Below are 22,569 nucleotides of genomic sequence, written 5' to 3' on the forward strand. Positions count from 1 at the left end.
AGCCTACCAAGTTGTTTTGAGTGCTTTCGAGTTGGGGCTAGGCCTGGAAGGCCGTTGTCAAGCTTTAGATCGTGAAATAAACTTTTATTATGTGCATATGTTATGTATAAGATGTTAAGTTATAAGTTATGTACTGAATGTGAGTAAATTAACATTTTTGCATGTAAATATTTGTTCATATAGATGCACAACTCATTGGACTATCGGTGTTTTTGTATATTGCTTCTGCTAGCCCTGATTATTTATGATTGTACATGAAGGCCTTTGATAATCTCAGATTACTGGCCGGTTACGACGCCAAACTCATAGGGACGGGTTTGGGTCGCGACAGGGCTGGCAGGGCCGATCGCCCCCCCAAAATTTTGAAAAAACCCTCTAGATATAGTAATACAATTATAAATATTTTTAAATTACATAGGTTCGCCACCCCAAAGTTTTTGCACAAAATTTAAGAACCGCCACCCCTTAAATTTTGTACTTTAAAATTTAAAATTTTTTTATATTTATTTGATAAATACTAATAATAATAATAATAATTTATTTTTTAAATATGATTACTTTTTATTTTAAATTTAGTAATGTTAAAATAATTGAGAATTTATTTGTTAATATGTTAAAGTCCTTTTTGTCTGATTAGGACCCAAATTTTTTAGTTGTTTGCTTATAATTAAATAAAAAAAATTTTAAAAAAAATGATTACTCAAGAAGATACCAGTCTCAATCATATGTAGGCAGTAGTAGCCTACCTAGAGTAGTCATCATATATTCAAAACAAAGAAGCTTCTCTTCTCTCTCTTATTTCACAACTAGTGAACCTAAATCATCAGAATCAGTGACCCAAAACACAATCTCTCTCTTGTGCATCGTGAGTCTTCTGGCATTCAAGATTGTGATTCCTCCTGCAGTACTCTGGTACACACACTCTCTCTCTCTATGATCTTCGTCTCTCTATCTCTTTCTCTGTCTCTCTTGAAGAGTTAGGGTTTATTATTTAGGGAAAAAAGATTGGACTATGAACTTGGTAATGCTGTTAATGGAACCATTTGTGCAATTCTCAGCCAACTATTTATACTTTTGTATTACATTTTTATTGTTAACTATCGAGCACTACTTTAGATGCCTAAGTAGATTTGTAGAACAAATAATTGTTTTTTTGAAAATTAATATGGATTTACTAGAACATATCAAATTGTATTTTGATAATATTTTGTAATTATATACAATGAATGGAAACATCTAATTATATATTTTTGTGATATTTGGGTAGAAATTAATATTGTATATCACATGCTTATTACAAATTTTTTAATTGCATATATACTCACCCCCGACATTAGAATCCTGCGTTCGTCCCTGCATGTGAGTGACACAACTTGGGTTTAACTAGTTTAAGGATAATTTTATCAAATACCATGAAATTGCCTGGAACTAACTTTCCATTCATGGCATTAACCTCACCCTTTATTTATTTTTGGTGAAAACATAAAAAGTATGAGTTCCAGTTTTCCTCTCCTACATTAAACCAAATTAAGATGTCGTCAAACCACAAATCCCAACAAGTTTTGGCCTTAAAATGAAAAAGTCGTGACACAATAGTTTTAAACAAACAGTAAATACAAAAATCTATGGCAGTGTAACAATTCTTCTAAAACTAACATGAATAGGCATTCTTAGTGTTAACATATAATATACATATAATATATCCCCCACTACCATGTAGAGCTGTAACCTTGCATCTGTAAAGGCCACCATGTGTAGCTGTAAAGAAGAGAACTTCACTTTAGCTTTAGTAAATTCCAGGCATCCGATGCTAATTGTCTCCCTCTCCTCTCTATAAAGAGAGGGAGCTTACTCTCTTGTAATTACACTGAAATATAATATAATAACACCAACTTTCAGTCCCTCTCTTTTTCTCTCCCTCGTTACCAAACTCACATGGTATCAGAGCTTAGAAACACAATTATGGCATCCCTCAATTTTAGGTCTTAGTTCCGTACACAGTGGACTATACCAAACAGCTCGGAATTTCCCTACGATCCCAACGGCACCAAGCCCATCACCAAACAAGCCTTCACGCGCTCTCACGCGCCGCTTCTTCTCTCGGCGCGTCTCTGCTTCCGTTGCCACTCTCACACGCGCTGCCACGCGCCTTCCATCCTGCCCTGTCGTGCGCCGTACCTGCTACCGTGCACCAGCGTGCGCCGTTCGACTACCGTGAGCCGCGCGTGCGCCGTTCCGCTATTGTGCACCCGCGTGCGCCATTCTGCTAACATACGCTGCCAGTCCCCCTCTGCTACCGTGCGCCGCACGCCCTTCCTGCTAACGTGCGCCGCTGACCTCATTTTCCACCCTGCTGACATCATCCTTGCACAGCCCACCTTTCCTAGCTATTTTCGACCTTCCGGACTCACTGGTACACTCTGTTTTACCTAATTTTGCTCCTACAGGTCTCTCCCTATCCATTTAGCCCTCCTCCACTATTATTATGGATCGTCCTGATGCCTCCCATCCTATTTCCGTTATTTTGGATGGTTCCAACTATGTTCTATGGGCCCAAGCCATGTCTTCCTTCCTCAAAGGAAAGAAGCTCTGGCGAATTATCACCGGGGACATCACCCAACCGGTCAAAGACACTGCTGAAACCACTATTTCCCCTGCTACTCCTACATATGAAGATCGCCTTGAGGAATGGGACAGTAAGAATTACCAAATCATTACCTGGTTTCGGAATACGTCTGTTACCTCTATCAGTCTTCAGTTTGGCCGCTTTCAGCTTGACTCTGTCACCACTCCTGCCAAAGATATCTGGGATTTTTTGAAAGAACGCTACCAGACTACTGGTCTTGCTTATCAATATCAACTTCAGAGCCAACTTCATCGGATGCGCCAAGAATCTAGTCAGTCCATCAATGACTTCCTCTCTCAAATGTACTCCGTTTGGGACCAGCTTGCTCTTTCTGAACCAACTTGGCCTCACCAAGAAGATGCTGTTTTATTTACTGCTTATCGTAATCAGCAAAGGTTGGTGCACTTTCTTATGGCTCTCACTTCATCTTTTGAGCCTGTACGTGCCTCTCTTCTTCATCGCCATCCCTTGCCCACTCTGGAACAAGCTATTTCTGAGTTGCTATCAGAAGAGACTCGTCTTGGTACTCTTCAACCTCATCATGTGGACTCTGTTCTTGCCACTCCCCCGTACCAACCATCATTCCCCCAGCGGACCACTGCCTGTCTCTACTGTCAGAATCGGGGCCTTCCTTCCACACATCTCCTGGTCAATTGCCCAGTCAGAACCTGCCGATATTGCAACAAACTTAGTCCTGGTCATCTGCAACAGGATTATCTTCGCCATCCATCCCGCTCATCCTCCAACAACCACTCTTCTCGCGGTGGTTCTTCTCGGGGGAGCTTTCATCGTTCCAGGAACCAATCTCATCCTGGGAATCAGTTTCCTCACACCGCCACTGCTGCTGCTGCCGCTGAGGGTTTTTCTGAGTCTCCGGCTCCGTCTACCCCTCTCTTTTCTCCAATAGATGTCGAGGCCATGTTCAAACACCTTCTCTCCCCTTCTGGTACACCTCCTCCTACTGCTTTGTCTGTAATTCCAGGTAACTCTTCTTGGTATTTTGATTCTGCCTGTTGTAATCATATGACCTCCAGTTCAACTATATTTTCTTCTATCTCTTCCTCTCCTCATATTCCTTCAATTCAAACTGCTGATGGTTCTCTCATGACTGTCCGTCATCTTGGTACTGTTTCCACATCTTCCTTAACTTTACCTCAAGTTTATCATATCCCTGCTCTCACTTTAAACCTTATCTCTATTGGTCAATTATGTGAACTTGGTCTAACTGTCACCTTTTCTGCTACTCATTGTTTGGTACAGGACCCTCAGACGAGACAGACTATTGGGATCGGCCGTAAGCATGGACGTCTCTATGAGCTCATTCACCTTCATGTTCCTGCCTCTCCTCAGATTGCTGCTCCTGCCTCTGCTTCCTCATTATCTCCTTTTCAGCTTTGGCATTGTCGCTTAGGACATATTTCTATTACTCGCTTAAAGTCTTTGGTTTCTAGTGGACAATTGGGTCATGTAATTCCAGATACTTTCGATTGTATACCCTGTCAACTTGCCAAACAACCTGCTTTATCATTCAATAAAAGTACTTCTGTTTCCTGTGCACCTTTTGATCTTATACATTCGGATATTTGGGGCCCTTCCCCTACCACTACTATGGGGGGATCTCGTTATTTTGTTGTTTTCATTGATGATTTTTCACGGTTTACCTGGATTTTTCTCATGAAAACTCGGTCTGACCTCAAAACTCTTTATTATCGATTTGCCCAAATGATCCACACCCAATTTTCTAAAACCATCAAACTTTTTCGCTCCGACAATGCTATGGAATATCGGGATTCAGATTTCCTTTCTTTTCTTCAGAGTCATGGTACACTGCCTCATCGTTCCTGTGCTGGCACGTCCCAGCAAAATGGCCGTGCTGAACGGAAACATAGGCATATTCTTGACACTACTCGCGCTCTCCTTCTTTCTTCTTCCTGCCCTGAAAACTTTTGGGGGGAAGCTGCCCTCACTGCTGTCTACACTATCAATTGTGCTCCTTCCCCTGTCATCCATAATCAAACTCCATTTGAACGTCTGCATGGCACTCCCCCTCCCTATGCTAATCTTCGGGTTTTTGGCTCTGCCTGCTTTGTTCTCCTTCAATCTCATGAACGCACCAAGCTTGAACCGCGTTCTCGTCTTTGTTGCTTTCTTGGGTATGGAATTGAACATAAAGGCTTTCGCTGTTGGGACCCTCTCTCTAAACGTCTTCGTATCTCCCGCCATGTAGTTTTTTGGGAGCACCAAATGTTTTCCTCCCTATCCTCATTTCACTTACCTGCACTTTCCACTAATGTACTGTTTACTAATCCTTCCATCGATCTCTTCTCTGATGATTTTGATACAGGTCCCTCCGTCATTGAGACGCCCTTGCTCACTCCTGCTCCCCACCAGACTGCTCTCCCTGAAGGTCCACCTCTCCCTGCACCACCTCCTTCTCCACTGGTTCTTCCTCCCACCGATCCTCCTACGGGTCGACCACACCGGGTAACTCAACCTCCTATCCACCTTCGTGATTATATTGTTGGGTCTGCTGCCTTTTCTACTTATGAACCTACCTCCTATCGTGAGGCTTGTACTAATCCTCTTTGGCAGCAAGCTATGACTGATGAACTTCAGGCTTTGGACAAAACTCATACTTGGGATCTTGTTGACCTTCCTCCTGGCAAAACTGCGATTGGCTGCAAATGGGTTTACAAAATCAAGACTCATTCTGATGGCTCGATTGAACGCTACAAAGCTCGTCTTGTTGCCAAGGGTTTCAACCAGGAATATGGGATTGATTATGAGGAAACCTTCGCTCCTGTTGCTCGGCTTACCTCTGTTCGCAGTTTACTGGCTGTTGCTGCTGCTCGCCACTGGGAGCTTTTTCAAATGGATGTCAAAAATGCCTTCCTCAATGGTAATCTTCTTGAGGAGGTCTACATGCAACCTCCCCCTGGGTCTACTTTTCCCCCTCATAAGGTTTGCAAACTACAGCGTGCCCTCTATGGCCTCAAGCAAGCACCCCGTGCCTGGTTTGCTAAGTTCAGTTCTACCATTCATGACTTTGGGTTCACCTCCAGCTCCTATGACTCTGCTCTTTTTATCCGGACTACTCCTCATGGTACCACTCTTCTCCTTCTGTATGTGGATGATATGATTATCACTGGTAATGATGCAGCTGGTATTCTCCACCTCAAACGCTTTCTCCACCGACAGTTTGAGATGAAGGACCTTGGTACTCTCAACTACTTTTTAGGCCTTGAAGTCTCTCATGATCCTACTGGCTCTTACTTATCTCAGGCCAAATATGCATCCGATCTTCTGGCTCGTGCTGGTCTTACTGATTGCAAAACTACATCTACTCCAGTTGATCCTCAGATTCGTCTCACTCCTCTCGACGGGGCTCTCCTCCCTGATGCTACTCTCTATCGTCAGCTCGTCGGCAGTCTTGTCTATCTCACAGTAACTCGTCCTGACATTGCCTATGCTGTTCACATTGTTAGTCAGTACATGTCGGCTCCTCGCACTCCCCACTATACTGCTTTCCTTCACATCCTTCGGTACATCAAAGGCACCCTGTTCCATGGCCTTCACTACTCTGCTTCCTCATCTCTGGAACTGCGTGCCTTCTCTGATGCTGATTGGGCTGGGGATCCTACGGATCGACGCTCCACCACGGGCTTCTGTTTCTTCTTAGGGGATTCTCTTCTTACTTGGCGTAGCAAAAAACAATCCCTCACTGCCCGTTCTAGCACTGAAGCTGAATACCGAGCTCTTGCCGATACTACTCAGGAACTTCTTTGGCTTCGCTGGCTCCTCACTGATATGGGTATTTCCTCTTCTGGCGCTACCGCTCTTTATTGTGACAATCAGAGTGCTATTCAGATTGCTCACAATGATGTTTTCCATGATCGCACCAAGCATATTGAGATTGATTGCCATTTCATTCGACAACATGTTACACGTGGTACTGTTCATCTTCTCCCAATTGCTTCTGCCGATCAACCTGCTGATATCTTCACCAAGGCTCATTCTCCTGGGCGCTTTCGTGATCTTGTTTCCAAACTCAACTTGGTCGATGCCTACCCTCCTTGAGTTTGCGGGGGGCTGTTAACATATAATATACATATAATATATCCCCCACTACCATGTATAGCTGTAACCTTGCATCTGTAAAGGCCACCATGTGTAGCTGTAAAGAAGAGAACTTCACTTTAGCTTTAGTAAATTCCAGGCATCCGATGCTAATTGTCTCCCTCTCCTCTCTATAAAGAGAGGGAGCTTACTCTCTTGTAATTACACTGAAATATAATATAATAACACCAACTTTCAGTCCCTCTCTTTTTCTCTCCCTCGTTACCAAACTCACACTTAGTAAACACATCAGAACAAGAGAAAGACAGAAGGTGTAGAGAATGAGATAACATAGATAATGGGATCGACATCATTGTAAGGGAAAAAAGAATGGGGTCTACTATTGAGTCCTGCTTATGATAGTTTGTTTTTCCCTTGAGATAGTTTGGTTTTTCTCATCTCATTTTTTCTTTTTGGGTTCTTTTCTTTACAATTGATTGGTTGATTACATATTCATAATACTTGAACTCATATTATTAATTATTGAATTTCGGATCTGATGCGGCTTTGCATGTTCATCACAGGAAATATGTTTGATGTGCAGGCTCCCTAATTGAGTAAGTTATTAATTTGTTTGATGTTGATGTTGATTTTTTAAAGAAATAAAAGTTGTTTCTGGCTTTTTTGTTATAACCTGAAATAGTTTATGATGCATTAATGCTATAAATTAAAAAGAGGTACAATCCTTATTTCAACTTCATGTTTCTCCCTATTTGTGTCTGTATGTATCAAAATGAGGTATTTAGAAACACTTCATTTCCAAACGGCTGAGGCAAATGGTTCTTTTGTTATGTTTATAGGGAAACTCACTTTTCTAATTTCTTTGCTGTACATAATTGTTTTTCTTGTGATTGATAGTTGGATTCATAAGAAATAGGCTAGACATGAGACGTGACATAGGCATCCAGGATCGAATATATATTGCTCGTGTAAAAAATGTGTTAACCTTAGATATAAGAGACGAAATGGTGCAAGAGAGCATGTCATCATTAATGGGTTTAACACTAGCTACATGAGACGTAAGACTGTATATGTGATTGCTTTCAAATTATTTTTTGCCTCTTTTATTTTTTTTGTTCTTACAAAATCAAACCGTACTGAACCGGCCCTATGCACATCAGTTTGGTTTGGTTGCTAATTGTTGCGGTTTATTTCAGTGTTAATTTTCATAAAACTGATAGGTTTAGTTTGGTGTGAAATTTCTCTCGTATCCCGACCGAACTGATTACACCTCTAGTTGTAGGATTGCATTGTTGTTGCATTTATCTTATATTCCTTGCAGGTTTAGAAAGGTGTAGTCAATTTTTGGACATCACACTAAGTTACACTGATTTTCCATGTTGGCACGTCTGCCTTCACCTTTATTTACTAGGAGAAATCCATGATTTGCTGTGACGATCCCGCCACGTATAATATTTTATATTTGGTTAATTAAGAAGATTTGGGATTTTAACTAGTCGCTATCCTAATTTAATTTGGGAGATATGAGAATTGTGGAATCTGATTCGCATATGATTCTATTAAAGATTTATTTTGAAATTAGAAATTAAGGGTCCAAATGGCTTAAGGAAGTGAAATTAAGAAGTTGAATCAATTAAATTTTAATTACGGACCCATTTGGGAGTTTAATTAAATATTCGATTCAGTTTAGTAAAATTAAGATTTGATTAATTAGGTCTGAATTGGAGTTAATTAAGTTAATTAAATTATAAAGATTGAGAATTGTGATTATTACGAATTAAATTTATTTATGGGGTGTCCAATTTGAATATGTAATTTAATTGATAGAAATTTGGAGTCTGATCAGAAATTGAAGGCCCTGAATGATTTGGGAAATCAAAATTGATAATGACAATAAGTTTAATTTAATATTTGGAGCCTTTTGGAAATTTGGTTAAAAATCTGATTCAGATTGATAAATTTAAATATAATTAATTGAGTTTTAAAGGAAGTCAAATTAGACTAATTAAGTAGGATTTGTGATTAGTTATGATTGATTTAAATATGTGTTAATCAAGATTTATTAAGACTAAGTGATGCTTAATTAAATTAATCCTAAATATAAATTAAATTATGGAAGAACCTAAAATTAAGGATGTATGTGGGTGTGGGTGTATTGAGCAAACCAGTGGGTGTGTATGTATGAGAGTGTTGTGCTGGAATATTTTGTGTGTGTGTGTGTGTGTGTGTTGACGTGTGTGTGTGCACGTGTAAGGCTGAGGACAAAAAGGGTGAGTACGTATTTTGTAGTGTGCTAGAACTCCAAAAAAGGTTGTCCTGAGAAAAGAATTAAGGAAACTAAGAGAGAGAGAGAGAGAGAGAGAGCTTCATTACCTATATATATAGAGATACATATTGTAGTCATCTTGCTGGAGCAAAACCGTGGAGAAGGAAGAAAGGAAGAATAACTAAGAGAGAGAGAGAGAGCTTCATTACCTATATATATAGAGATACATATTGTAGTCATCTTGCTGGAGCAAAACCGTGGAGAAGGAAGAAAGGAAGAATAAAGAAGAAGAGGGTTTGTAGGATACCAAAATTGAAGTTAAAAATTATGAAAAAATTCATCTTTAAGGTAAGAAATTTCATTCTCTTTCTAGTGTTGTTTAAATAATCTAAACAAAAATTGATTCAAGGTGAATTTTGAGAGGATTAAAAATGAAGATTTGAAGATTGATTATATAAATTGATAGGAATTGGGTTTTGCATCAAAAATCAAGTTAGGTTGAAGAATATGAGTTATGATTCCTTAAATTTGTTAAATTTGGGTTCAATTTTGAGAATCATTCTTAAATTGAGTTCTATAAATTACATGCAACCAAAAATGTTTGAAGATTGGATCCATGCAATGGAGTATATAAATGATTTTGAAGAAAAAGTCATAAAAATCATGAGTTCATGAAATTATTGGTTTAATGATCAATTTGATGGTTGTTTTGGAGATTGAGATTTGGGTTAATCTAGGTTTGAATGTGATGTAAAAATTGGGGATTTTGGTGTTAGGAAATTTATATGTTGAAATAAATGGTGGATTGGATATCTCTATGTTCTATAAACGATTTTGGAGGAATTTTATTAATGATTGAAGTGGTTTTACCTAAGTTGTTGAGTTTATGAGAATGTTGATTTTGACTTTTGTGGTTTAATTGATGGTGGTATTGTGCATATAAATTGGCCGGATATTTAAAAAGGTTAATAACTCAAAAATGTACAAAGGATGGGTGTTGTGGAGATTGGATAAGAAGTTTGTTTGGGTGACTTGAAGTTGGAGGAGTTCTTTAGCTTGACATTTCATAGCATGTCTTATTTAGGATCAATTTTGTAGATGTTGTAGTTTTCATTGAAAGCTTTTCCTTAATTTTAGATTCTATTTACTAATTGTTAGGATTGGAGGAAGGCGTCTCTACACCTCTTGGGAATTAATTCGTGAAGTTTTAAATCTACGCTTTTACTATTTTGGAGGTGAGTATACTTACCATGGAAATTTACCTTATCTCTATCTTTAATACAAAGTTTGAAAATATTTTTGAATTAAAGGAAGTAACACATTTCATTATGATATATGTATAAGAAGAAAATCTAAAATTTATTGAGGTCAAATGTTGAGTTTAAATAAATATATGATTTTATTTGTATAATGAAGCACTAATTTTTATGAGAATTTATTTAAGTTGAGTCCTTCAAAGTTTATGATGATGATGATTAAATGACAATGAAACGTCATGCGAGAGTATTTATTTTTATTGATTATATAACCGAATATAGCCTTTGGGGCCACAAGGGCCGAAATGCTTTGGGGTCCTGGGGACTGAAAAGTTTTAAGGACCATAAGGGTTGTTGTACAATAAGGGGCCCTAGGGACCGAAACATTGAAATGAGAATTGAAGTGCTACGATAACATGAGTTATGTTCCTATGGTTATGTTTTAGGTAACGGTACCGTCACCACCTAAGTCGCGAGGTAACGAGACCCTAAGGCTATGTAGTGGTTCGTATGATGGACATGAAATCTTAATGTGTTGAAAAGTTGTATTTTTGTTTACTTTCCTTATTCAAATGTATTTTTCCTGCATTATGAGATTCTTTGGAAAAATCTTGATAACGGTTTATGCAAAGTTTTCTCAATTTTTATAAATTTCAGTCCAATTAAGCTCTTGTGTTTATTATCTTATTTTGAACCCAATTGGAAGGAGCAAGCTTTATAACTCCACGGGATTGGTATACTCATTGGGCTCTAGCTCATTCTTTTTTAATTAATTTTTTTTTTCAGATTCTTAGACTTTTGTGTGGCTCACCTCAACTTGGAAGATTAGAGTTTCTGGAGGATCAAATGTGAACATCTGGTAGTTGAGGTTTTGCTTAGGGTCACTCTAGGATGTAGTTTTATCCTTTGTTTTATGAAGTAGGTTGATTGTAAATATTTTCTTTGTGAAGTTGGATGTATTGATGGATTTACGAATAGTATGTTTTATTTTGGGGGTAATGGTGCATGGAAACTATCTTAGTAGCATGATGATAGTTTTGTCTTTGAATGAATCATCTTATATATGTTGGCCAATCGAAGGGTCTTATGCACTATTGGTGATGTGATATAAGAATTATGCATATGATTATTGTGTACAAGTGTTATAGCGTTGAAGTGCGCCCTCTTGGCGGGGGTTGCCTTGCCGAGATTGGGTCGTGACATGTGCACCCCTCTTCTATCACACCATAAGAAAGTTACAAATGTTTGTGATGTGTGTTATGCACTTTACAGTAAAAATTAGAATATGAATCTATGATGTGCACCCTTAAAGTGAAAGTTATAAACCATTGTAGCTATGTTTTGTGGTTATGTTCCGAACAATTTGTGGTAAAAAAATGTTGCGAATCATTTTGGTAAAAAAAAGTTACGACTTCTTGTAATGTTTGCTACAAAACATTGTGGTTATGTTTCACTTGTTGTGGTACCTTTTTAAGGGTGCACACTGTAGCAGCTACCTAGTTACTAAGCTGTCGTGCACTTTTTTGGATTTGTCATGCCTAGTAGATTAATCTATAAGTTATTAAGAGACCTTTCATTTCCAACCAACTCAGGCAAATGGTTCTTTTGTTTTGTATATAGGTGAACTTATACTGTTCTAATTTCTTTTCCCTATATGATTGTTCTTGTTGTGATTGATAACAAGTATTTGCACATTGAGGATAACTCTTATGGATAAGATTTGGATTCATATAAGAAATAGGCTAAACACAGTATATATGCAAGGAGTTGAAAAGTTTGTTGAGTTTGCTTATGTTAATAGGCATCCAGGATCGAAGATATATTGCCCATGTAAAAAAATGTGTTAACCTTAGATATGAGACATGAAATGGTGTAAGAGAGTAAATCATAATTAACTAGTTTTTTGAGTTTTTCCCCCTTTTTTAATTTTTGTTCTTACTTCCTAAACTGACAAAATTTAACTATACTGAACTGGCCCTATTGCACATGGGTTTGGTTCGGTTGTTTAATTGTTACAGTTTGTTTCGGTGTTAATTTTCATGTAACTCAGGTTTAGTTTGGTGGGAAATTTTTCCCATATTCCAACCGGACCGATAACAGCCCTAGGTGTAGGATTGCTTTGTTGTTGCATTTATTTTCCTTGCAGGTTTAAAAAGGTGTAATCAATTTTTGGTCATCACACTACCACATTGCCGCGGCTGCCTTCATCTTTATAGTTACTAGGAGAAATCTATGATGTGCTCCTAGTAAAGTTTCACATATAAGGAAGTCGATATTTTTCGTAGTGAAAGTTATGAATGTTTGTGATGTGTGTGATGAATGTGAATCTATGATGCGCACCCTTATAGTGAAAATTACAAAACATTGTAGTCATGTTTTGTGATTATGTTATAAATGATGTGTGGCGTAAACGTTACGAACCATTTGTGATGGAAAATTTTACAGATCATGTTTTAGTGAAAAAGTTGTGACTTCTTGTGATGTTTGCTATAAAACATTGTAGATATGTTACATATATTATGGTAGGGTAGGGTACATAGTATGCACCTTTTTAAGGATTCACACCATAGCAGTTCTCTTAATGCACTTGCACTTTTCTTGGGTTTGGCATGCCTAGTAGATTAATCTATATAGTTAGCATTTCTGGGAATGGCTTGGAACTTTGATGAGGACATGTAAAAATAATCCTTCACCTTTATTGATGAATCTTTAAAGTGCTTCACTTGTACTCTTTTTTGTATTCTTCAAGTTTGAAGATGGAGACTATGAAAGACATGAGGGGAAAAAGTTAATTCTTACAAAAAATTCATATAGAATGATGTGGCAGGGACTTTATCTCAAGTAATTGTCATTTTAATGATTTTTTTTTTTTTTTTTTTTTTTTTTTGTTTTTTGAAGTGATAGGCTCGCAATTCAGCCACATCATTTTGTATAAGATATAAAATTTGGGTATATATTTTTATGTTTGTATGTATATATATATATATATATATAATTACACTTGTATAACATCACTCTTGTATCTCTCACACTAAAATAAAAAAAATAAAAAATCACTCTTGTATAGGGTTATATATTTTGGATGTTTAGTTGTTTATAGGAAATTTTTTTCTTCATTCGAATGTAGAGATTAATATTTAAGACAATTTTTTCATATTTTAATGCAATTTGTATTGAATGGAATGTATATTTATTCTTGTCTTTTTATGTGAGATAAAAATATTTTGCTACTACAGACACGGCTTTGACATTTGATTAAAGAATGGTGTTACAATTCATAATTTTGCCTACTCAATTTCAACCCTAATGATGTGGCCTAATTTCATGTGAAGTGATCTCACACTCTTCTGTCTTTTTCATCTTTAGCATCTCTAATGTCATATCATTGGGATAAAATTGAGAGAGCAATATTAGGGGATGAATCATCATGGGCAAAGCATCAATAAATCTCAAATTTTAATTTGTTGAACCATTTGGTTCTACCTTTTGTTTTATAGACTGATAAAACCAATTTTTTTTTTTTTTTTTGTGGAGGACAAATGTAAGTTTTTATTAATGTTGTAATGACAAAAATGTTCAAAAGCTTACTATAGGTTTTTTTATGATTTTCCTAATTTCTGAACAAAACAGTCGAGATATTTATGAAAGATTCTGAGTTTGTATCCCAACGTTAGTGATTGGGATCCTGATTTTGTGTGATTGGGATCCTGATTTTGTGTGATTGAAAAATCACATTTTGCAATGTTGACCCTTCAATATTGAATGACACAATAACATAGCACACGACCCACAAAAAAAACCCTAGATGATATTGCTAATGTCGCTGATGTTGATGATGTCGCTGATGTTGCTAATGTGGATGACGTAGCTAATGTTTATTGACTTTTGAGAGAGCCAACAAGAGAGAGAGAGAGAGAGAGAGAGAGTGTGTGTGATGTCGCTGATGTTCTTTACTAGCATTTCACAAACTTCTATTCCAGATCCCGATGTACTAGAAGACGAAGGAGGTACAAGGAGTCCCAGATCCATTAGGTGTTTGGCAGAGCCACGGATGGTAAGAAGAATTAGAATCGTTGCTGAGCGAACACCAATTCGACACATCCTTCAACGTCTAACAATTGCTACTCTCTTGGCCTTTATCGTTGGGATGGTTTCTCCACTCAAAGCTTTTGTTTATGGCGATGATGCTCCACTTTCATTTGTTTTGGATAGTTTAGAAATCTTGGTCGGTGCAATGGTCCCTACAGAAATGCTAATCCTTGAAGGAATGCTTGCCGAGGGTCCAGATGATTCGAAACTTGGAATCAGGACTACGATTGGCATCATTGTTGCAAGGCTTTTGGTACTTCCGTTGGCTAGAATTGGGGTTGTTTGGTTTGCGGATAGAATGAATATTTTGATCCTGGGAGACCATATGTACAGGTTTGTGCTTGATGTTGCTGATGTGGACGATGTTGATGATGTAGTGGATATTTATTTGACAGTGATGAGAGAGCCAACAAAAGAGAGAGAGAGAGAGAGAGTGATAGAGAGTGAGCAAGGAGAGAGAAGGGTTTAGATGATGTTAAAGAAATGAGAGACAGAGGGAGAGAATATATGCACACCATGACAAAATCAAAATTAAATTACAATATGGATAAAAATGTAAACTCTATATATAATATATTAAAAACATGTATTATACCAAAAATTAAAAGGATTAAATGGTTTAAGAAAAAACATCCAAGACTATCTAGAGTAACATTTATCAAAATGAGATTTATGAATAATCTTTTATTCCTTATTATTCTTGATTAAATTATATGTACGCGATTTTTGTTGATGTCAATTAAAATGATGTTTGAAATTCTTATATTACCCTTCTTCTAAAGTTTGTAAATAAGAGACATGACTTGATTTTTGACAAATACTCTTTGGAGTGCTGCTATTAACACCTGTCAAAATTCTTTGGACCCTCTATTTCTTTGGACCCCCACCCTAAACCCTAAATTTTACTAATATTTTTTTGGACACCCCCACTTATTACCAAATCTACCTATATTCATAATATTTTCACAATGAAATGCACATCCATCTAATTTTTCATACCCTCTCCTTCCCTAACCGTTTGTCTCCTTGGTTTTGTCTCCTCTGCACCAACCCAATCTACTCATTTCTTATAGAGTGTTGTTGTTTCATTGATGTTTTTTTTTTTTTCTTACAAGGTGGTGTTGTTTCGTCTCCTTTGGTTTTATTTTTTTTTTCCTTTTCGTCTTCTCTTTTTCTTATAGTTTCTTGTTGGTGGTGGAGTTGCACATAATGTAGCTGGTGGTGGAGCCACACACAACAAAGTTGTAGACTTTTGTTCAGTTCAACAGTGTCGAAAATAAAGATTATATTCGGGTCAACAATATTAATTATCTGCATTAATGTTCGAAATGTATGTATTGAACAAAAGGATTATGTTCAGTACTGTATTACCGAACATAATTCTAACAATCGGTAAACCAGTACCGAACAGCTCGAACAAAAGAAGAACGACTGAAAATGACTGAAAATGTTAATGCAAGACAAATAAACTTACCAATGGAACGCCAGTCTCATTAGAATTGTTGTCCTCGTCCTTCATTGCTTTACACTGTGAAATAAGTGATGAAGTATACGTCATACTTGAAGCAAAACTTTATGGTTCAATAAGGTTGATGATGGTGATGAAGATGACACATTCAAGGTTTAAGATGATTATGAAAAAAAATAATAGATTTAGGGTTTATGTTGGTTATGAAGAATAATAGGTTTAGGATTTACAAACATAGAATACGTATAGTTGGAGGTGGAGGTGGAGGTGGAGGTGGAGGTGGAGGTGGGGGTGGGGGTGAGTGTCCAATATTATAGAGTATTAGTTTTTATTTAATAGATGGGTATTCCATTTAATAATATCTTTTAATGTAATTTTACTTTAGAGTATAATTGTAATAAAAAAAATTATAAATTAGGGAGTTCAAAGAATTTTGGCAGGTGCTAATAGCAGCACTCTACTCTTTGGCATTTGATTCAAATAAATGAACACCCTTGAGTTTACTTAATTTTTTGAAAATAAATTATTAATTATAATAAATAGCAACAATATACTGAAATTGCCCTTTATTAGATTATTTGAAAGTAGGGGTGTTCGCGGTTCGATTGCAGCCGAAAAACCTCTAATTCGCCATCCGTTTCCGGATGGGCGGATTGGAAAAAATCAATCCGCATCCTTCCATCGAATTGATAGATACGAATTTGACGGATTGGTAGATGGATGCGAATCGGTTTAGCGGTTTAAACTTTTACAAATTTTGAACATAATATAACAACTTGTCAACATTTTTTTTGGGATAACAATCTAACTCAACATAGCCAAAAGATTATCAAGTAAATTGTCAAATACCAATAATAAATACATATAAGAAAATCATACATTATCAAAACTATTTAATTACTTTTTTTATTCAAAAACTGTTTAATTTGATTTTTTTTTTTTTAAATGACAAAATTAAGCCTTATATTTTTCACACAAAAATACCAAATATTAACCCTTGCCATTTGATAAAAGGATTTCCAAATTGAAAATAAATTCAAAACACAATAGAATATCTAAACTCCTTTTCAATTGCAAACATAAACAGAATATCTAAACAAATTAAAAAAACACAGAGTTTTATAAATTACTAGTGGTACTTGCGGTTTGACGTTTCGGTTGCGGTCAAACGAATATCAAATCCGCCATCCGTCCAAAACTAAACGGATTCGAAAAATTCAATCCGCAACCGTTCGCTCGTCATCACGCATCCGTCCAAAATGAAACAGATCAGATCGGTTCGGTCGATTTGGTCGGATCGGAATATCTACTACTCACTCCTATTTAAAAGGGATAATTTATATAATCATTCTTTTGTCATTATCTATTTAATTACATTAAATAAATTTTATCTTAAGGAATAAAATTTCTAAGCTAATCATGCAGAAGACTTTTTCCAGTCAAAACAAAAGATGATTAAAAACAAAAGATTAGGAAGCAGTAATAGTAGTACAGGTCTTAAAAAAATTGCAAAATTGCAAAACCACATGATAAGACTTTACGGAAGCATAAAAAAGAATAGCAAATTAAATAGCAAATTAAAGACATGAAACCATATAAAATAATTACAAAAGCATGAAATGTAACCCTTGAATTATCAAATTGCCCTTCCTCTTTTCTTCTCTTCCTTAACAAGTCATCGACCCAACCGTTAGCTATGTCGAAAATTCAGCGAATAAAATATAACTAGATCACAAATATAAAATATAAAATAAATGAGAATTCATAATAATAAAGAAAACTTATCGGCAGAGGAGTGTATTCACGATTCTTAACACCTGATATATCAAATTAATTTCGTTTTACCCTTTAAAATTTGACTATTACTTCCCTCACAAGTTTCAAATTGAATTTTTTCATGAATTTTGAAAGAGAATAGGAAATATTTTGTAACACTATACATAGAGAGAGAGAGAGAGAGAGGGGCATGGTTTTCACCACCCATCAAATTGCATAAATGTAAATGAAGCTTATGCAATAAGTGCAATAGAAACATTTAATTATGGATTGTGAAACGGATGAAAAAAGTCATATTGATAATTATATTGAGGTTGTGACAATTACAAAACAATAAGTAGAAAATTAATATCTCGTTTTGAAATAACCTTATAATACGATTGCCATATCTCGGACATTACAATGCCTTGCAAGGTCATCATTTGCATGAATCAATTCTGATACCATTTGTAATGTCTCATCGCCTACTGGTAAGAGAAATTGAATCTACCGACACTATCGTCTTGTGTAATTATATGTGATATATACATGAATAATATATGTATGCACTTGTTTAAATGTGCTCGTTGGAAGTGGATCTTCTCAAATACTTTTTTTTATTTAGTCGTTATCTAGCACTTATCTAAAGGTCACAAAATATGATAATGATTAATTGTTGAATTGTGATCTTTGAATTAAGTGCTAAATAATGGATGGACCAAAAAAATATTGAAAAGGATATAGATTTGAATCCTATTTAAAAAAGGGTAAGTGAAAAAGCTTAGGCTAAAAAAGCCCATTTGAAATTTGAACTTCAAAGGCTTGAAATATGATCAACCTCTCTAGGGTAATCTATTTATACCCAAATAATGACTTAGTACGTCTAAATTTTAGTTCATATTATATCCTAATGTAAATTTACTAATAAGGACAATACACATTAATTCCTAAAATAAAATATTATTTTTTTTATAATACACTCAAATCACTTATACGTATTATTTATAGAGGATTTTTTTTTTTTAGGGTCCACTATTAAGATTTTGTAGCATAAAGGATATCCAATATTTTCATGATATTTAAGGTCCCTCAATATCAATCCAGAGAAAATTCAAACTAGAGAATTTCAAAGTTTCTCTGCTTTGTTCTTACTTGATCCAAAGAAAATTCAAAGCACTCCAGAGAAATTCAAAATTTCACTGTTGTAATGCCCCCAAAAATAATTACAATAATTCATCCACAACTAACTATTACAAGCTGACACAAACAAAATAATAGACTTTCATTAATCAGAGTTAACTTACAAACAGTGACACATGCGATATACATTCATAAACTCTACCTTGAATCTATAGCATGTGATACCAACTTAATTATCAACAAAATAAATGCCCGACAAGCATACAGTTTTCTAAGGCTATGCTTGGTTACAACAAAAGAGAGAGTCTTAAGCTCCATATATATAAAGCCCTTGGCTTGTACAAGTAGTAAGTTCAAAACAACAAAACAGAGCCTTCAGCTCCCAAGTCCTCCTAAGCTAAGTCCTTGGAGGAAGCATGTCACCAGCACCTGAAAATGAGTTTTCCAAGTAGGGTAAGCCAAAGCCCAGTAGAAAACAATCTAGTACAATATATGAACCTTAACAAAGATATAAGTATGATGTGCACGCTCAATGTCCAATGATAGAACCATTTACAATTCTTTTGCAAACCATGCCATGTCAATCTTTATATCACAATTCCTATTATCTCAATTCATTTTGTCTTAATCCATTTTATCTCAATTCATGAGTCAATTCCATTCATTCCAGACAAACAAACTGAGGACACGGCTCTGTGGGTCTCAAACCAACATAACTATCATACAAACACTTTCATTTGCCATTTTACAAAAATTTCGTCAGCAGGAATCAGCACCCATGTATATATAACATTTTCAGGACTTTCACCCAGGACACACACACCAACTTAATTCAATGGAGTCCATCCACTTTCTCCTTCCAAACATCATACATATACAATGTATTAAAGCACACAGTCATATTCAATGACAACTGATAAGAGATTACTTTCAATTCACCTAATCCTCATGCAATTTTTACAACAATCATAGTTATTCTCTACCGATAGCCCAAAACAGATATTTCTAAACAAATATACAATCTCTTCAACAAATAAAATTATCCAAATTTCCATAGGTGGGTGATAATGGGAATTCAACTCCACCATTAATATAAACCTTCATCCAATCTTATATTCCCAATACCAATTTCATCAGTTTACACAAAATAACAATTTGAACCATTTTAGGGCAAAACTTCATTTTTTTTTTTTCCAAAATCTACCCCGAATATCAACATCAACAATTTTTACCATAACACAACTTCACATTTGGTCTCATAACCATTTTTAACACATACATTTGAAAACCCCTCTTTTGAATTTAAACCCCAAACCCTAGGTTTGTTAAAATCACCTCAACATCTAATGTTTCTTACACATCAAGAAATAACCAAGTTAAAACTCATAGAGAGTATACAAAGTCCTTACCTCAAGTTGTAAGACCAAAGGAAGAGATGAAGAAACTTCGAAAATGCCGAAACCAAGCTTTAATTGGCCAAAAGAGGGCTCTTGAGGCGCATTACCTTTTTAACAAAGGCACACGGGTAGAGAGATCACTAGATCTAGGTGAAAATGTAGAGAGAATGTGAGTTTTAGAGAGAGAGACTCTAGATCTAGGGTTTTTGAAAAGTAGAGAGAGAGAGAAGTGAAAAAGTGATGTAAAAAGACCTTTTTATGAATTGATATATGCATAGTCCGTTTGAGCGCAAGAAGTGACACTCGAGCACCAGATACAATAAGTTGTTCTGCTCGAACATAAGAAGTGTCGCTTGAGCGTAAAATACACATTTCCAATAGTTTTACAAGGACCAGACCATCACTCGAGTGCAAGAAACGCCACTCGAGCTGAGCCCGCTCGAGCACAGAAAGAACCGCTCTAGTGTAGAATACACTCTCCCAGTAGTTTTGCAGACCTACAAAAGTACTGAAAGTTTACAAAGCCCATTCAAGTGCAAGAAGTGCCGCTCGAGAGGAACGGCAAAAATCTGGGCAACAAATGTTTGAAAACTAAGCAACCAACCTATTTCAAACATGCTCCAACCAACTCAATAGCCAAACTCAAGCAAGAATAAAGGGGAAAAGATATGGACAACATTTGGAAACCATAAAACCTAAGTTCCATAATACAACAAAAGTCAGGTCAAAATCGAAATCGCTATACCCTCCCCCCTTTAAAGAATTCCGTCCCCGAAATTTCAAATCAAGTTTTAAAACTAAGTTAAAACCAACTACAACCATAATGATAATCATTCAATTCCATCACCATGACCCATTCTTCGATCATTCAATCCCATCAACATGATAAACGAATTCTCAATAGTGGATACACAATTCATGTTTCCAAAACATATGCAATGTTCATAATAAACTCGCATTTTCAAAACATATACAACATATACAATGTTTCCATATCTCATTATTATAACGAAAATTTCATTACATGCTCAAACATCAACAAATAAGTCCGGATATTTCTCACAGACTTCCAACTCGCATTCCCAAGCTACTTCCTCAACCCTGTGATATTTCCATAATACCTTAACCAAGGGAATTGTCTTGCCTTGTAAGACTTGGTCCCAAGTATCCAAGACTCTCACCGACCTCTTCTCATACGAGGCATCCTCATCTACTGTCACGACCCAAACCCGCCCCTATAGGTTTAGCACCGTAACCGGCCAGAAATCTGTGGATTACCAAAGGCCTCTGAACAGATTATCAAGTAATAAGGGGCTGCGAAAGCAATAATACAAAATAGACAAGATCCAATGAGCTGTGATAACGTACATGGGACAGAAGATTTCAAAATGTATTTCTATATACATAAACATGCTAGTCAAGGACACCAATATTTACAAAATAATTACAGAAGTGAACTTCCCAAGATCTAACTATACAGTGCAAACACTAAGACTAGCATGAAATACAAAAGCAGCAATGGCATTAGGCTTTGATTGGAACCTCCTCGGAGGCACAACGGTTGGCTGACAAAAACAGTACGGAAGGCCGTCAACTCTGGCCCTGGTCATGTGCCGGCTCACCTACATACATAATATAAACTGTGAGCAAAAGCCCAGTGAATAATAACAGAGTAAAGGGGTTATATGAATGATGTCCAACACAAGTTAGAATCAATCATTTAAATTAGAGCATAATCAGACTTCAAAACAGAAACAGATTCATATACATTTTCATATTCAAATTTTGTATAAGATCATACGTGGTACACCCATTAGCTATCAGATCAGATTGGTCTAGAGACCCACATATATAGTTGGTACCAACGACCACAAAGGTCCATATCTTGCGCGCAAGTAGCCATGATATTGTTACCCCCAGGCAAGGGCCACGTGCAGATTAGCCGCGGTATTGTTACCCCCGGGCGAGGGCCACATGCAGATTGGCCACGGTATTGTTACCCCCAAGCGAGGGCCACGTGAACTAAGGGTGCCACAATTACTTTTCAAAAAATTGGACATTCATTCATAATTCGTAAGATAGCATTTCAGAAAACAGATCATACAATACCAGTCAGAAAATACTTAAGTTGAACATAACTTTACAGAGTTATTACTCACAGTGGAATTGGAGACAGACAGACAGAGCAGATCGATTAGATAGGACGTGGCACATGACCTACACAACACATAACAGATACACACTTGAAACACGCGTTCTAATTGTACAAAACTTATTTCGTTGGCTCTTAGTGTGTTTCTAATCTCTTATTCTCATTATGGGGTCTAAAACATGGCCTAGGAATGCCTAGGATGGAATGAGGATGCAAAGATGCCTTGGAAAACATTTTTCAAAACTTGCTGAAAACAGGGGTCTCGCTCGAGCGTGGCTTTCTTCGCTCGAGCGAGCTTGTCAAAACAGAGGGGTCGCTCGAGCGTAAACTCCTTCGCTCGAGC

General features: G+C 36.5%; 1 long non-coding RNA gene across 1 annotated transcript; it reads left to right on the forward strand.

Annotated features, from left to right (window-relative positions):
* The first annotated feature begins 8,993 nt into the window (after positions 1-8,993).
* LOC145796816 (uncharacterized) lies at positions 8,994-11,364 on the forward strand. The gene is made up of 3 exons (XR_014337355.1): positions 8,994-9,317; positions 10,128-10,204; positions 11,012-11,364. It is a non-coding gene; the product is annotated as an uncharacterized LOC145796816 (long non-coding RNA).
* The last annotated feature ends 11,205 nt before the right edge of the window (positions 11,365-22,569 follow it).

The sequence above is a fragment of the Camellia sinensis genome, chromosome 8 (genome assembly GCF_055761805.1).
Source record: "Camellia sinensis isolate YWXY chromosome 8, ASM5576180v1, whole genome shotgun sequence".
NCBI lineage: Eukaryota > Viridiplantae > Streptophyta > Magnoliopsida > Ericales > Theaceae > Camellia > Camellia sinensis.